At 40.3% G+C, this 15,742-nt stretch overlaps 1 long non-coding RNA gene across 1 annotated transcript in view; it reads left to right on the top strand.

Moving 5' to 3' along the window:
• The window catches only part of LOC110257625, a 136,625-nt gene that overhangs the window by 74,432 nt on the left and 46,451 nt on the right, over window positions 1-15,742 (top strand). Inside the window, exons 2-3 of the long non-coding RNA XR_002340512.1 lie at window positions 12,153-12,252; window positions 15,405-15,514. This is a non-coding gene — a long non-coding RNA (uncharacterized LOC110257625). The remainder of the gene's footprint in view (window positions 1-12,152; window positions 12,253-15,404; window positions 15,515-15,742) is intronic.

Here is a 15,742-nt window from a genome sequence, read left to right on the forward strand (position 1 = left end):
ACTCCCACTTCATGTGGCTGTCTTGTGACAAATACAGTATTGCATTGTAATAATTTGAACTTCCCTAAACAAAGTGTTTACTCACTTCTTTTAACTTTTGCAACCCCAGAGTAGGCATTCAAAAGGTCTTTGATTAAAATGAACAACACATCAATATCCAGGCCCATATGCACACATTAAAATTCCAGGCATGATTTCACAAAATGTGTGTAAGGAATGCTTAAAAAATATGTTGCAAAGCATATGTACAATGAGATTATAGCTATAAATGAAGAAATACGGTTTTATTGACCCCCAAATAAAAGCATACATTGATTTAGGATAATTAAAATATTTCCATTATTTCATTACCTTTTCAAATTTCTTTTCTAGTCGTCAGCAAAGGGCTTAATATGACTGTTATAGGACGTTAGAATGAACGTCTTCCCGTAATTAGTTTCCACTGAAGCAGCAATACAGTAACTCCTGGATTGCAATGACAGAGAGACAAACCTGTCCACCATTCCCAAATGCAGAATTTTAGTTAAAAGAAATCCATGTATTTTTGGACACTTCCTTGTGATCAAAGGCATATAAAACATCAGACAGAAGCACTGGGAGAAGTCTAGTGAAGAAAGTTTAGATTTGTTTTGTTTTCTGGAAAGATCTGTTGTCTTGCTCTCTTCCCCATTTTCTTCTTTGGGGGTGTATGTAGGGCATCAGAGAGCAAAAATGAGCCACCAGCCTAGAGACCTGCCAGGCAGTAGCTCTTAGAGTAGGCAGGAGGTTGTCTCCAAAGTGTCTACTTAGAAAACATTGAAATACCTGAAGTTCCCATTGTGGCTCAGCAGCAACAAGCCAGACTAGTATTTATGAAGACACAGGTTCTATCCCTGGTCCCGTTCAGTTGGTAAAGGATGCGGCATTACTGTGCACTGTGGTGTCGGTTGCAGACGCTGCTCAGATCCTGCGTTGCTGTGGCTGTGGTGTAGGCCAGCCGCTGTAGCTTTGATTTGACCCCCTGGCCTGGGAACTTTCATATGCCACAGCGTGTGGCCCTAAAAAGCAAAAAAAAAAAAAAGGAGACAAAACATTGAAATTCCCTGACATTAGGAAAATAGAAGACTGGCCCCTGATGTACAATTGAGATAGTAAAACCCACTATGGAATGTGCTCTGAGCTTGACCCAGAAATCTTGAGAAAAGAGAGCCAGAATAGTTGCTTTGTTGAGATTAGACTGGCCTTCCAGGGTTCACAGGGGCAAAGGATATAAGAGTTTTCCCATAGAGAGAGAGAGGAGTGGATGGAATTAAGCTGGAATGGAATCGTCCAAGGTCCTGTCCAGCTACGGGGCGAGAAGACCTCAGCAAAGAGAAGCTCAGGTGTTGGGGTGGTGGGGGGAGCTGGAAGCATAACAACAGGTGACCAAGGGCTAGAAAAGGAGCCTCATTTGGCAACTCAGATTAAGTGTGTTTCTGCTTGAGTCAAGGAAAATGCAAGAGAGAGGACCCAACAGGAAACCTCCAAGGGGATCCTCAAAAGCCCTGGGAAAAATGGGAAACAGTCATTCTCCACCAGCTGCGGGCCCGTAAAGCACAATGCCAGACCCTTGGAGAGAATCGTCCTCTACTTCTTATCCTTCTAAGCTTTGCTAGGAGTACCTCGCTCACGAGTAACACAAATGGCAGGGGAGGTCAGCAGGACCAGGCTGCCTGTTCCAAGAAGTAGGTCCAAGTTGTTGTAGGAAAGGACATGTCACACAAATTTTGACTTTGATAATTATGAGAAGCTGGATTTCATATATCCTGAATTGAATAGTATTTGTTACTCAAAGCAAATGTTGCGCTGTTTCCTAAGAGTGAAGGAAAAGTCATGAGCCTGCAGAAGAAAGATTACCAAAGATAAAAGATTACTGCCATGGGATAATGTTTAAGGGGATGGTGAGAGATAAAAATTAAATTGTGTCTTGATTCCACACCACTCATTGAGCTTGTTCAGTATGTCAGTTGCATAAGGAAAACCAGTCATTCTCCTTTCTTAGTGTTCCAGTAAGTCATAGAAATGTCATCCAGGTCAGTGAGTTTTTTTCAGTTTTGATTTTTCTTTTAAATGTTATTTAAATTTTCACGAACTGTGGAACATCCTGCCATGTTTCATGTGCCTTTGGATGAGAAAGTTTGATTGATCATAAGGTGTAGAAGCAACCTCATAGGTCATGGTGTTTTAACCATTTGTAACAATTTCCTTACAAATAAGGGAACTGTGGCATAGAGTTTAAATGACATGCCTGCCCTCAATATCACTGCTGGTTAATAGCAAAATAGCTCCTGACATGCCATGTTTCCTTTTCTGATCGACTTCAAAATTTCCACAGTCTGCTGTAGCTACACCCCCAGTCTGAAAGGAATCTGAAAATAGAAGAGAAGTGGGCAGTTTTCTTCACAATGCTAATCAGACGTTCCAGTCTTCTCTAAATGAGTGTCAGCGAGGGTCTCACCATGCAAGTTTTTAGAGAGTGTAGGAAGTTAATTACCTTCCTCTGTAATTCATTAGTCACCGTCCTTGTAACCTGAGGCTATTTAAAATACAACTTGTGTTTAGTAGCATGGATTTAGAAGACTTTAGACATTAATATGTCTAAGAGAGCCTATTTTAGCTAGTTTATTGCGGTTTCCTTTGACAAGCTTAGACAGCTCTTAAAACCTATCTTTGTGTTTAGTTAAAAACAATAAAACAGATTACAGAGAGAGAATGTTTTGATTGGAATTAATGTCTCCTTCAAATGAACATGGAAATGGAGCTTACATATTTAAGTGGGTTCCTGGGATGAAATAGACTAGGTTTTCAAATACAGCATTGAAGAAAGGATTGCCTGTTCCCATATAATTCTCTGACAGTCTGCTGCAGCACCATTGTGTGAACTCATTGCTTTAAGGTAAAACATTGTCACCTAAGGATTCTGGGAAAATGCAAATATGTGACACCAACGTTCTCCAGTATTCCTTACAGAGATGATGGCATGATGGAGAGAAACGGCAACCGAGACAGAGACCCCAGGTTGGGGTTGGGTGGGAGTGTGGCCATTTGGTCAACAGATACATACTTAGTGTTTACTTTATACCAGGCACTGTATTGGTCTTGGGGATATAATAGCAGAAACAAAACTTCTCTCATCAGGGAACTTAGAGCACATGGAAGGACATGGATGCGTAAGCAAGGATTGTAATTACATGAGACTATATTTCTCTACAGTTTTATATTTCACATTTGTCTGTCTGTCTACCCGTCTGCCTCACAGCTTAACAAAAAATAATGTGGTTCTAATAGTAAAAAAGCAGCTATTCCCCCCCCAAATTCCAAATGGTATAAAATTGGTCTAACATACAGTCATCTGCAGAGTGCTTCAATCTGCCATCTTGAATCAGATGTAGTCCAAACAGAAACTAACCCAAGTGTTGACTTCACAAAACTCTGAGCCACAAATTATAGGGAAATGTGATCTATGGAGTGAGGTTAGTTGTGGGAATAATGGAACAATAAGATAGCAGCAGTCTCAGCGTGGCATTACCTGCGCACCTGATATGGGGGTCCTGGCCCTGGGGGACCATTCTGAGGACCTGTTTGTCAATGGGCACCACAGGTGTCCTGGTTGAAAGAATGAAAGGAAGCAGAAAAGTTGTGAGCAGCCACAGAAAGAGGCAAAATTCTTTCTGCTACTGATTCTGAACCTCAGAGGCCTGGTTAAGATATTATAGAAACTAAGTATAAGATGTTAACTGTGCTCGGAACCAGAAAAAATGAGGCAAGATGGGTGCTCCTGGGAATAATTATGTTTCTGGGTCATGTTTGCATTTTAAAGTGGTCTCTGGCCATAATGCTGTGAGAGCATTGTTCAACTTGGAGGAATATCTTTACACCTTGACACTAGGTCTGAGAAATAGCTGTCTACTTACTATCTTACGGGACCCCAATCATTTACTCTTGAAAACAATACAAAAAGCATGTGATAGAGAGAATTCCTCAGTGAGAACTAGAGGCAATGAGAGAAAGCAGTTAAAAGAAGTAGTAGCCACAAGGGTAGGACAAACTGTGGTCAGAAAGGCTAGCCCTGTCTTACTGCAGAATTGAACAGAAGGTCAAGGAGCCAAATCCTACATTATGGACCAAGGAGACCTAAGACTTCAGCACTGGTGAGGAAGTGAATCCCCTCCAACAGTATTCTCACCAAGTTTGAAACCTGGAGCTTCTGCTGTTGATCCTTTTGCTCTTACACTTAAGCTGAAAGTTAGTCTTCCACCAAAAGGAGTCAGTGCATAATGCATTTCACCATTGTGGGAGGGCAGAGCCAGCAGCTATGGTCTGAGAGCATCTCAAACAGAACCCAAGCTGCATTCTCTGGTGATAAGCAGCTGGCAGCCAGTACTCGTTCAACAAATATGAATCTGTGCCTATTATATACCAGGTCTGTAGTGTGATAAACCATACTCTCAAGGTCACGCCCTCAAGGACCTTTTATGGAATGAATGAGCTTGGTTGGCATTTAATTTTTGAACTTGCAGCAACTGCAAATGAAAAAGCTGAGCATTTTCTGTTTTAAAACACAAAGACCTGAGTAAATAATATGCAAGAAAATATTGCATATATTGAGGAAATATGAACATGATTAATAGAAAAGAGAAAGCCACATTTTGCCACAAAAAAAGAGAGAGACAATTCCATAGTTTCTCTCGGCTAAGAGTTTCACCAACTCCTAGTAAATAATTGATAAAAAATAATGTTGTATCAACTAAATTATATACGTTTCTAGTTGATATCTATGGATAAATAATCCTGGGGTCTGTCCATTCAGTATCAGTGTTCTTATTACCATTTCTATCAAGAAACCTAGTGTGTTAATAGGCTTCTCACTAGTCTGCAATCCAAGGGCAGAGTTCTCATAATTTCTGGACAGGTAATAACCTTACTGACATTTCTGTACTCCAATGCTTTGATCAAGTGTAGGTCTTACTCTGTGAACCCTACATCTCTATAGTTTATGGTTCAGATTTTAGTAATCTCTACTACAAATCAGTATGCAGTTTATATAAATTCCCATGAGAATCTGTAGACAGAGAAATGGTCTCAGAGTAGATCCTAGATCATTCTAAGATTTAGACATGTAAGAGAAGATGATCTTTCAAGGGAGACTAAAGAAGGTACAGAAGCAATAAGGAGAGGAGAAAATTGGAGAGTACAGGGTTCCAAAGATAAGTAAAGGAAATTTTTCAAGAAAGGGAAAGCTGGAGTTCCCGTCGTGGCTCAGTGGTCAAGGAGTCTGACAAAGAACCATGATGTTTCGGGTTCGATCCCTGGCCCTGCTCAGTGAGTTAAGGATCCGGTGTTGCCATGAGCTGTGGTGTAGGTCGCAGATGCGGCTCGGATCCCGAGTGGCTGTGGCTGTGGCTGTGGCTGGCAGCTACAGCTCCGATTAGACCCCTAGCCTGGGAACCTCCATATGCCACCGGTGCAGGCCCTAGAAAAGGCAAAAAGACAAAAAAAAAAAAGGAAAGCTGTCTGTAAACCATTTGAGTAAGAGGTTGAGTAGAATGAAGATTAAAAACTGACTATTGAGTTTGGTTAGGGAAGGGGTATTGATGACATTGATAAGAGATTTTCTTTTTTAGTAAAAGGTGAGGACAAAAGCTTGACTAGAGTGATTACAGAATGAATTGGAAGAAGGAAAGAAGGAAATGAGAACAGAATTCTTTCAGGGAGTTTTAATAGAAAGATAAGAATAAACATGGGCAGGACCTTGTGGAGGATGTGGTGTTAAAGGATTTACTTTTTAAAATGGACATCAAGCACTGGGTTTGTATGATATAAAAAGCAGTACAGTGCTTGGAATGACAGTGTGAGCATCTCTGAATTTCTGCTCCTTCATAAAAGCAATGAGATCACTTGAAAAATCAAATTCATCTTTTTCAGAATTCTGGAAATTAAAGACTTGCAGAAAGCCAAGGAACGTTTAATTCAAGAAAAATAGTTAAATCTCAGTCAGAGCCAGGAGCTTCATGATGTTTTAACTTGCCTTATTCTCATGTCCTTCTCCCCAGCTCCGTGGTAGCCACAAACATCTCCATGAACATCTAGCAGTGGCCTCGCAGCCACTGGAAAAGGGTAGAACAATTTAGGAGCCACAAAAAGTGCCCCATTCCCAAGAACTGTTACCATCTGACTTGTGTGACAGCTACCTAGGAACCCCAACTTACAGGGCTTGTCTTTATTTGACCTGACTTGAGCTTACTCACTGCTATGAGCATGTTCCCTAGGGCATTTTTTTCCCCAAAAAAACAACCAGTGATGACTGTTTTATGTCACAGCTGCCTAAGGTACAATAACTGATCAGGAAAACTTAAAAGAAAAACTGATCAAAACACTTGAAAAGGAAAAGCTTGGAAATGAGATTTCAATAACTGGAAAAGCTCTGACATATTCTAGAGACTCTAAAAGACTTCACACATACAAAGGCTTGTGAATGTCCTAACCTCTCACCTCTGGCTGACCTTGAGGCTGTACACAAACAAGAAGTGAAGGCTAAAATACAGTCGTAAACTGTCTGCAAAGCAATGGAGTCATGCCCCAAGCCAAACATAGTGTCCCTTCACAAAAACTGGGAGACTTATTTGTTCAAGGCATTTAAGTAAATGGAGATTTAACCAGGTTTGTGTTTTCCAAGTGAGTATAATATACTCTTGAGAGCATGTACAAGAGTAATTATTATCATGAGCTATGGAATCTAAGTGGGACAACTAGGGAAGCAAGGATGTGAGGAGATTAATGGAGGAAGTATATTAAGGTTAATGGGTTTATTGTGTCTAGGGAATTGAAGTTATTAGAGTGGGAGTAGCAGAGAGTATGGGCAGACAATTTAGGGATTAAATATGATTAGAAACAGGGATGATGGAAATGCAGATTTTACAGTTATTATTATACAGCATCTAAGGTTTATGTCTGGATATGAGTGGTGGAGATAGGGTGGAAGATAAGATCATTATACCAGAGAATCAACACAAGATGATATAAAGTATTGCTGAGTCATGAAGGGCCTCATCTTTGACAATGTATGCTTGCAGTAGAAAGAGCTGCAAATTGTTAAGTCTTTCTCTTATCACTGGAGACAGAGTTTCATTGAAGGGTACAGATCTGGAAATTAGCAAAGCAGGTCACCGAAGTTTGAAGGGCAAGGAATTCTAGGATGGTAGTAAGACAGTGTGGGTGAGGATGCCCACTAGGTCTAGACCAGACCAGGCTTCAGTGTAGGAAGAGGTGCTAGTGGACTGTGCGAAATTAGACTAGTCAGGGCTGAGAGCCATAGATTTAGTTATATAAATGGAATAATTTATCTGTGGGGAATATATGTGGGCTCCTTATCTTTCTAAAGAGCTGGTTCTGATTATGCTTTCCTTTCTCCCACCCAGATAACCACGTTTCATTAATGTGAAATGGAATTTCACATTGTTTTTATTTATTCTTGCAGATGGAATTAATACACTGGTTCAACTGAAGTGTTTTGGGCTTTAAAGAATTTAAGGGGAAATAGAGAACAAAAGTTGTCAAATTTAGGCGCACATTGTAAACCTGGTGGCTCTCAATGTCCCCCAGCTGGCACAGCTCTGAGGACCCCAGCCACTAGTTCAGGAACAAAAAGGGAAGCCAAGAGATGCATTCTTTCTGTGATCACATATAATGGAGTTCTTTATAGTATTCAAAATCTGATTATTCAAATCTAAAGAAACCAGGAGAGACCGAAAACAAGAAGGCATTCTGAAGTAGTCTTAAAATGCTCAGTCGTCATAAAGCATGTGATCACAACTAGGTTTAAATCAAGGCTTTCCCATATCTGGCTATGTCACCTAGGGCTATTTTCTTTACCCACTCTGGGTTTCAGTATTCTTTTAAAACTTACTGTAATAGCGTTGTTGTAGTTCATGACACAATGTATTATTGGCCATATATTTAAATGTTTTTGTTACATACACACATTTTAAAAATTAAGCAGAAAAAGAAGAGTGTTCTGTTATTTTGTGAGGTAAATGTTGTTGTTTTCTTTGCACATTAAATAATCTGCCTGTAAAATATAATTAAACTCTGCAGATCTGAATGCTGGCATGTTAGACCTTTGTCTAACACCTGGTGTTATCTCCCACATTGGTAAATTTTGGGTTCCTTCACTCCTCCTTGGAACAGGCTGTAGAAGTAGATGAAAGCAGGGGTTTTGTACCTCGCCAGACTTCCTTTGGGATTTGAGGTAAATACCTGTAAGGGTGTGGTAGGTTCAGGCTACCCGGAGGCAGGGAATAAAACTAGATAATATTTCAAGGTTTCTCATCTTGATCTTAGAATAATGAGCCGGAATTTCCATTATTATATAGTAATCTGGGAAGATGCTTTTCTGCGGGTGTCCAGCATCTCCTTGGGAAGTTTATGTTGATGAATTGCACACATCCTGGTGGCACTCAGTGTGTCCCTGTTCCGAGCTCCTAGGCCACTGTTTTAAATGAGGTCTCTGTTATTGCTATTTCAGGCACAGAAACTTGGGTGAGGATAGAGCTGTGTGCTCAGCCAAATGGGCCACTGTCTAGTCAAGTAGGACTAACTCCAGCAATTAGTCCAAGCGATGCTCATTTCCTCGGCTGGCTGAGCATGGCAACCAGGACCTCCCTAGGATATTCGCTTCATTGCTCCACAGCCATTTTTTGAAGAAGTTTGCTTGTAAGGATCCATTTGCGCATTAAGTTAATAGGTATCGATGCCTCGAATGGTGCCTAGTTCCTTGGTGCTTTTCCCAGTCGAGAGAAGCTAATACCTGCATTAGGAAGTGGACTTAGTTCTCCTATTCAAATGCTGTGTATATAAACAGTATCTTTCTTTAAAGAGTTGAAATTTCCACATATATCTCCTTAACTCTTGCAGCCAGTACTTTCCAAGTTCTTGAATTGGCCTGTCCCTTTATGAGGCAGATGGTCCAACAGGGCTACCAGATATCCTGGGCAAATTAACTAAAAAAACTGTCATAGAACAGAATTTATTCAAATAGCTTTGGTTGTCCCTTCTTTACTTTCCCACCCTCTGGGGGCTTCCTTATCTTGGGAATTTTGATAGACCTGAAAGCAAAAAAAAATTCTCAAGTAATAGCTCTTCCTGAATTAGTAAAAGTCAAAGTGCTTTAAGGAGAAAATGTTAAGTGTCCCAGAAGGACAGCATAGTAATAGCATAGTAATTGCAAGGTTTTTGAGGACATGGGAAGAGAAAGAATATTGTCTAAAGCTGAGGGGAAAAAGAGGTCCCTTACTTTCTCAAGTGGGCCTAGGCTTTCTTCCTTGCAGGAGCCCCTCTAGAAGAATGGTTGCATAGTTTAACTGCGGAGGCAGCATCTCACTCACATGTGCCATAGAAGATGCTGGGCCTGAAGGAATCTATGGTGTTTCCATAGTGACTAATGGGCTCTGCGGTACCAAAGCCATGCTGTGGTGTTATGGAAAACCTTAAGAATCTTGACTAAATATGAGAGTGGGAGGAGATGGAAGTTGAATAATAGCTGAAGTTGAATTTTCAACCCTGTAAGAGGTTAGTAGATATCTCAATTCATAATTAAATCATACAAAGTAAAATCATAAAACGCAATTTTTCTTATGTATCTGTTTGTGGACTAGGATTCAGTCCTACTACACTAACACTGCATGTAGCTTTGCAATTCTCAAAACTGTTTACTTTACCTTAATTAGTGTATACCTCAGAATAAGTATCTAGGTAAATATTAATATCACCCTTGCTTTCCAGATCAAAGAATTGAAATCAATTTGCCTAAGAGTGCACAGAGAATTCAAATCAATTTGCCTAAGAGTGCACAGCCAGCTAGTGGCAGAGACAAGAATTAAAGTCAGATCCATCTACCCCTAAATTTCATATTTTTTTCAATATACCATGCTGCCTTTCTAATAAAGTAACTAATATCATTCATTAAGTACTACGGAGGAGAGAGTTGGAGTTATTTAAATATAACTAAATTGCTAATTAAGGGTTCTGATACCCAGTTCCAGTGTGTTATGTGGGTTTTCCCACCTAATAACCAGCTAGGTGTCCTGTGGTTCAAATCAATTCTAACACTGTCTACCCAGAAATAGTTGCAGATCCTGATTGAGGACTCAGTCCCACACAACTGGCCTCCAGTTCAGCTGCCAATCACAAGTACAGGTTATTACCTGTGCTTCTGACCCACTGGCTATAAATGAGAGGTTCCCACAACCCCCTCCTTGGGTTCAATTAATGTGCTTGAGAGGCTCACAAAACTCAAAACGCCAGTTTACTCATTAGATTTCTGGTTTATTACAAAGAGTATTAAAGGATCTGAATACAACCAGATGAAGAGAGACATAGGATGAACTCTGAACAAAGGAGCACTGTGCTCTTGGAGTTTGAGGTTCAGCATGGTGGCACATGGAAGAATTCTGCACCCCTTCCCTGCCAAATCTGGAAGTTCTCCTCACCCCTTCCTTTGGGTTCTTATGGAGGCCTCATTACCTGGGTGTTATTGATTAAATCATTGGCCATTAGTGACGGATGAACTTTGAGCTCCTCTCGTTTCTCCTCCCCAGAAATCAGCAAGTGGGACTGAACGTTTTAAGCCTCTATTCATGGTTGGTTCCTCTGGTAACCAACCCCTGCTTTAGGTGCTTTCTGAAAGTCTCCTCATTAATGTAAAGCCAGTTGTGATGGAAAGGGTCTGGTGATAAATAACAGACACCCACTTCAACTTTATGGCTCTGAAATAATTTCAGGAACTGAGGACAACACACCGGAGATGATAATAGAAAGTGATTCCATTGTTATCATTGTGCAGGAAATCCCTCAGGTTTGGGTCACTGTGAGCCGGGAACCAGGATGCAAATCAAATGTATATGAAAAGTATATTTTGATCATCTGAATGAACAAATATACATTTCTTATAAGTCACAAAACTGCACTAATTTAAGCTATAGTTAACAATAACAAAATCAGACCAGAGTCACAGATTCTTAGAATCCCTGTAGGATCACCTTGATAGGGTTTTCCTGCCCAGCTGCTTACAGGCTTCTTCTCAGGGCTCAGGCATGCCTCTTTTCTTCAAGGATGCTGCCACCTCTTGTCCTGGCCCTTCATCCCTTCAGAAGTCAACCCCACAGATGACACCCTCATCCTTGGAGCACGACTCTCCTGACTTCTTTCACCACATTCCTCTGGATTTTCTCTTATTTCCCTGGCCTCTTGGACTCTTCTTTTTCTTGTTACCTGAGTAAAGCATTGCCTTTCCTCCATCTTCTGACATTGTTGGGGTGCCTAAGCTCATCAATTCCCATAACTGTAAATATTACCGGTTATGTATTAGAATCCCGAAATAGTAATTCAGCTTGTTGAGTTCCAAACACTGATCGAACCAATTTTCCCCCTTTGATTAAATGTCAGAGGTCTTTACCACAATGTATAAATCAGTCCATTTCCTCCCTCATCTTTACTCCTTACTTACAACCCCTTATTTACTATACGTATCTCCCAAATTTCCAGTCTGTCTTCCTATCGGCACCTCTCTATCTCAGTGATCGCTATCGCCTCTCACCTGGACTTGGGCACCTGCACCTAATTGCTGTCACCCCTCTAACCTGTCTCACTGCAGTACCCTACAGCAGCGAAAGTAATCCTCTTCGAACATAAATCTGATCATCTGACCCCTGTGTCCTGAGCCCTCCAAAGGCTTCCCCTTGTACAAAAGGAAACGGAAGCTCCTATCACAGCCCACAAGATGCTGGTGACCTCACACCTTCTAACCCTCTACCATGTCCCTCTCGCACTCGCTCAGCTGTTCCAGTTCCACCGAACCTCCATCAGGGCTTCTGCACATGCCCTTGCTTCTGTCCAAACTTTCTTCCCCAAATTCATCCTCCTCTGTCTGTTTTCCAAAGTCTCAGAGAAGACTTCCTTGCCCCCCATCTAGAATGTTCTGAACCGCAGCTCCTTATTTGCTTCCTTCTTTGGACTTCCCACAGTCTATGAGATTTCATTTCTTTATTCAATTACTTGATTGTATACATTTCCTCAACAGAATTTATATTCCATAAATACAGGGACTGAGAGTGTCTTGTTTGTTCTTACATCCCCAGTGCTGAACACCATGAGGGACCCATAGGAATGTCTGGATAAATCCTTGTTGACTGGTAAAGGAGGACCTCAGCCCAACACCTCGCAGACCAACAATGGAAAGTAGGTCAACTTTGGTATTCGGCTTATAATCTTGCTCCAGATTAATACTCTACTCTTGCATCATAGACAGGAAGAGGTTTAGACCCAGGGTCTGTTAAGTAGAGAGGGGCTGGCCCCTCTGGACCAGACTAGGCTGTGGACTTTCCTGACTTCTTGAGCAAGATGCCAGGGAGTTCTGCAATGTCAGATCACGTGGATGAAAGCTGCCCTTCCATTTTATGCAGAGTGATTGACACTTATGCTGTAACATGTATATCTGACCATCTGTCATGTCCAATCATCAGTGTTACGCCTTTTAGCATCTTCATGACTAGTTCAGAAATCCAGCCCTTCCCTGATCTGATTTTGTGGCTTAGCCTTTAACCATTATGACAAATAAGTGTCAACTGAGCCTGTCCTGAAATAGTTTGCTCTGCTATATGGCCAATGTGAATGTTATGATGACTGATGCTTTTTAGATCCACCTTGGCCTTGACTCTATGTGCCCAAAGAAATCATTCATTTTTTTAAAGGACAGATACCTGCGCGGGCATGGGGAAATAGGCTTCATATATGATTTCTCAGCGGTTATGTGTCTAGGACAACTCTCTAGTCTTTTTTATTAATGTACATGCTTATACATTTTCAGACTTTTGTAATGTGCCTAATTTATTTTATCTTTTTATTATTTTTTATTAGTTTATTTACAGCGTTATGTCAATTTGGGCTGTACAGCATAACGACCCAGTCATACATACGTATATATACATACACACTTTATTTTTCTCATACTACCTTCCATCATTTTCTATCCCAAGAGACTGGATATAGTTTCCAGTAGGACCTCGTTGCTTATCTATTCTATATGTAATATTTGCATCTACTAACCCCAAACTACCCATCCAGCCCACTTTCCTACCCCTCCCTCTTAGCAACCACAAGCCTGTTCTCTGTGTCCCATGAGTCTGTTTCTGTTTTGGAAGTAGGTTCATTTGTGCCATGTTTTAGATTCCACATATAAGTGATATTATATGGTATTTGTCTTTCTCTTTCTGAATTACTTCACTTAGTATGAGAATCTCTAGTTGCATCCATGTTGCTGCAAATGGCATTATTTTGCTCTTTTTCAATGGCTGAATAGTATTCCATTGTATATATGTACCACATCTTCTTAATCCATTTATATATTGATGAACATTTAGGTTGTTTCTGTGTCTTGGCTGTTTTGAATAGTGTGCAATGAACATAGGGGTGCATGTATTTTTTTGAATTGTAGTTTTTGTCCGGATATATGCCCAGAATTGGGATTGCTGGATCATATGGTAGTTCTATATTTAGTTTTCTGAGGAGCCTCCGTTCTATTTTCTATAGTGGTTATACCAATTTACATTCCCACCAACAGTGAAAGAGGGTTCCATTAAATAAATAAAAAGACAACCTATGGAATAGGAGAAAAATCTTTGCAAACAATGCAGCTGACAAGGACCTAATCTCCAAAATAGACAAACAGCTCATATAACTCAACAACACAAAAGCAAACAACCCAATGGAAAAATTGGGCAGAAAACCTGAATATGTATTTCTCCACAGAAGACATATGAATGGCTAGTAGGCACATGAAAAAAATGCTCAGTATAACTAATTATTAGAGAAATACAGGTCAAAACGACAATGAGGTACCACCTCACACCAGTCAGAATAGCCACCATTGACAAGTCTACAAATAACAAAAGCTGGAGAGGGTGTTTAATGTGCCCAATCTAGATAAACATAAAAGATGATATCTCTCCCATTAATAAAATTAATTTAGAATCATGGTTCCTCCATAAAAGAGAATTTTCTCAACCATAAAAAGAAACAAACTACTGATACATGCATAGACGTGGGTGAATCTCATTTGCATCACACTAAGCAGAAGCAGCCAGATTCAAAAGATCACATATTGTGTGATTCCATTTATACGATGTTCTGGAAAAGACAGAAATAGAGGGAGAATACAGATCAGGGGTTGACAGGGGTAGGGGTGGGTGGTGTGGGAAGACCAATGACAAAAAGCCATGAGGGAATTCTCTGGGATGGTGGAACTGTTCTGTATCTTCATTATGCTTGTGGTCACACAGCTACCTGCCAGCTCTGGTAACTTCGATGTGTGGGCTTGGCTAGGTCATGACCCAGCTAGTCAACAACACTAGGTGTTGTCATGAAGGTATTTTGTAGATGTGGTTAACACCTACAATCAGTTGATTTTTTAAGTGAAGGAGATTATCCTTGATAATGTAAGAGGGCCTCATCCAATTGGTAGGAAAACCTTAATAGCAAAACTTAAGTTTCCCTTAAGCAAGAAAAAAATTCAGCCTCAATTTATATATGTATAACTGGGTCACTTTGCTGTATAGCAGAAATTGGCAGAATATTGTAAATCAACTGTAATAAAAAAATTTAAAAATAAAAGAAATTCGGCCTTAAGACAGCAGCATCAACTCCTACTCCAAAATTTCCAGGCTGCTGGCCGTCCCCTGTGGATTTTGGGCCTGTCAGCCCCCACAACTGTGAACCAATTTCTTGGAATAAATCCCTTCATAATGTGTGTGTGTGTGTGTGCATGTGTGTGTAGATCTCCTCCTGGTGCTTCTGTTTCTCTGGAGAACCTCACTCATACAAGGTATTTACTATAATTTACAGAAATATATATCTAAAATGATAAATTTTACCATGTGTAAATCATACCACAAAAAAACCTGATTTTTTAAAAAACACTGATTCAGAATACTAATCAGGATTCAGTTTTAGGAGACAGAAGCTACCTATGTGTGCAAATGAACATGTGTGTGACTTAGAGTACATGTGCCTTTAGGCCATGTGTGCCTTTGCAGGTATGTGGGTTTCTGCAAAGGATGTGAAAAAAATCTTTAATCTTGAAAGTGGAGTGATAAAAGAAAGTATCTGTTTGCAATCTGGGCGGGTAGAAGGTTGTTCCACAGTTGAAGAAGAGAGGCCCCAGTGTCACAGGACACCGGTGCATTTTTATCAGTGCACTAACACTTAAGTGGGGAAATTAAATTAAAAGTAAACTTTTATTTGCTGAATACTCCCTATACACATGATGATGTGTTAGGCTGTTCAGGGTAAACAAGGTGAATAAAATATGGTTACTATCCTCATTGTGTTCACAGGTTAACACATATTAACAACTTTTTAAATGACCATAATCTTGGACGCAGAGGGCAGATCCAGGAAAACACGGACTGCAGGAATGGGGTGCTCCAGCAGGGCCAAAGAGATTGTAAGTCCAATTTGGTTATTCAACAGTAAATATTTGTTAGTGGCTTGCTTTGGATTAACTTGGCTAGCACAGAAAGTATATATAAAAGAGTAAAAGACAAAACTGAAAAAGAGAAGGCTAAGGTAAAAACACTGGATAGATAAATTTTAAATTAGAACCAGCTTTAAAACAGTCCATTTCCACTTGAGAAATAAATGAACCCAGGGGTGAAACAGGTCACCCCGACCC

This window comes from Sus scrofa, chromosome 18 (assembly GCF_000003025.6).
Source record: "Sus scrofa isolate TJ Tabasco breed Duroc chromosome 18, Sscrofa11.1, whole genome shotgun sequence".
NCBI classification, from domain to species: Eukaryota; Metazoa; Chordata; class Mammalia; order Artiodactyla; family Suidae; genus Sus; species Sus scrofa.